At 43.9% G+C, this 2,039-nt stretch overlaps 1 pseudogene; it reads right to left on the bottom strand.

The window, feature by feature from the left end:
• Window positions 1-1,084: 1,084 nt before the first annotated feature.
• LOC126420642 (5S ribosomal RNA) lies at window positions 1,085-1,202 on the bottom strand (annotated as a pseudogene).
• Between the last annotated feature and the right edge of the window lie 837 nt (window positions 1,203-2,039).

The raw sequence follows: 2,039 nt of genomic DNA, 5'->3' as shown, positions 1-2,039 counted from the left end.
CAAAGGACTGATATCCTTACCACTTTTAGAGTTCACTTTAATAATAATAATAACAGTAATTGTTCTTCTTTTTATTAATTATCGTAATTCTGGTTCCTAACACTACAAATGTAAAACTTTTGTTGTAAATGGCTCTGAGGGTGGCTATAAGAACTTCAAATTAAAGGGTCCTGTGGATCATCTGACCTTGTTCGCGAGACATTATTTGATATCACGTTGCCCGCGAAGCGTTAATGACTCGGAAAAATTTGGAAATTTGTGGTAAGGTCTTATGAAACCAAACTACTGAGGTCATCGGTCCCTAAGATTACGCATTACTTATTGTAACTTAACTAACTTACGCTAACGACAACACACACACTCATGCCCGAGGATGGACTCGAACCTCCGACGGGAGGAGCCACGCGGACCGTGACAAGACGCCTGGACCGCGCGGCTACCCCGAGCGGCTTGCTGGCTCGCTGTCTCGTCCCAGACACCACGGCGATGTCGCGCTCGTGGATTTTATTCTACACCAAGACAGATGGTAACAGCTCTGTGATCGCAACATAACGCGAGCAGGTTGATCCATGTGTGTCAGAACATTTTTCGTAGCTGTCACCGAGCGAGGTGGCGCAGTGGCTAGCACACTGGACTCGCATTCGGGAGGACGACGGTTTAATCCCGCGTCCGGCCATCCTGATTTAGGTTTTCCGTGATTTCCATAAATCTCTCCAGGCAAATGCCGGGATGGTTCCTTTGAAAGGGCACGGCCGACTTTCTTCCCCGTCCTTCCCTAATCCGATGAGACCGATGACCCCGCTGTCTGGTCTCCTCCCCCCCAACAACAACTCAACCCACATAGCTGTACTATGCTCTTGCGCTTAGAAGAATACAAAATAATTCTTATAGTTCCTGCCTTATCTGTGAAATAATAACTGATATCGTGTACCTCACACAAGCCCAGTGTCTCTTGGGATAGACATTACCATGCACCATGCGAAACATAGTGTTCATTGGAAATGTCAGTTTCCGAGACCGGAGCCGATACTTCTCAATCAAGTAGCTTCTCAGTTTCCCTCACATGAGCTGAGTGCACCCCGCTTACCAACAGCGCTCGGCAGACCGGCTGGTCACCCATCCAAGTGCTAGCCCATGCCGACAGCGCTTAACTTCGGTGATCAGACGGGAACCGGTGTTATCACTGTGGCAAGGCCGTTGGCTCTAGAGTTTCAGTGATTGAAAATTTTACACAGCAAAAAATTTCAGTGGCTCTATTTCAGTTCTTCTTGTTGAGATTATATGTCCTAAAAACTTCGATTTATCTAAGTTTCCTACATTTATGAATCGTAATACTTCCTCTATGGTAAACAAATGTTGTTGCCATGTCACTGTTGACACAAGGATACCATCAACATAATTCTCACTTTTCGTAATACTTCTTCTTCCAGCAATTGTTCTGATGCGCATATAAGCGCCAAAGCTGACACATTTAATCCGAATGGCAGCACTTTAAATTGGGAGCACCGCCTATGAAAGAGAAATGCCGTGTATTTGCGACAGCTAGTCTCAAATTCCAGCTGCCAAAAGCTGCTCGTTACGTACAGACTAGTTAATTAGCGCATGTCTTTGAAATGTTGCTGTAGTTTCTCAATGTTCTCTGATGATTATACCATTTATTGCTTCCACGCCAATCACAAGCCATATACTACCATCCTTTTTTGATGAATCATCATCTGATCCCTCAATTATGTCTTCTTTCAGTACGATTTGATTTTCTGCACCGATGCCCTCTTCACTGATGGGATTCGGTATGGCTTTCTACGAAGTAATTCATGTTCATAGAATTTACGTACACATCTGTCTATTTTGCCAAATTCTTGGAAAAGAAGAAGAGATTTCTTTTCAAAACTTCCACCAATTTGCATCGTTGCACCTCAGACAGTTCTGAAAGCTTTTTCACCTTCTGTTCAATTAAATCCCTACCACAAAGTGGAATATCGGGTACACTTGTCACAAGGCCCAGTTGTATAAAAAAACTGTTTTTCCCCTCATAAATC

The sequence above is a fragment of the Schistocerca serialis genome, chromosome 1 (assembly GCF_023864345.2).
Source record: "Schistocerca serialis cubense isolate TAMUIC-IGC-003099 chromosome 1, iqSchSeri2.2, whole genome shotgun sequence".
NCBI lineage: Eukaryota > Metazoa > Arthropoda > Insecta > Orthoptera > Acrididae > Schistocerca > Schistocerca serialis.
Note: the sequence above shows the minus strand (reverse complement) of the source record. Positions and strands in the feature narration are given on the sequence as shown.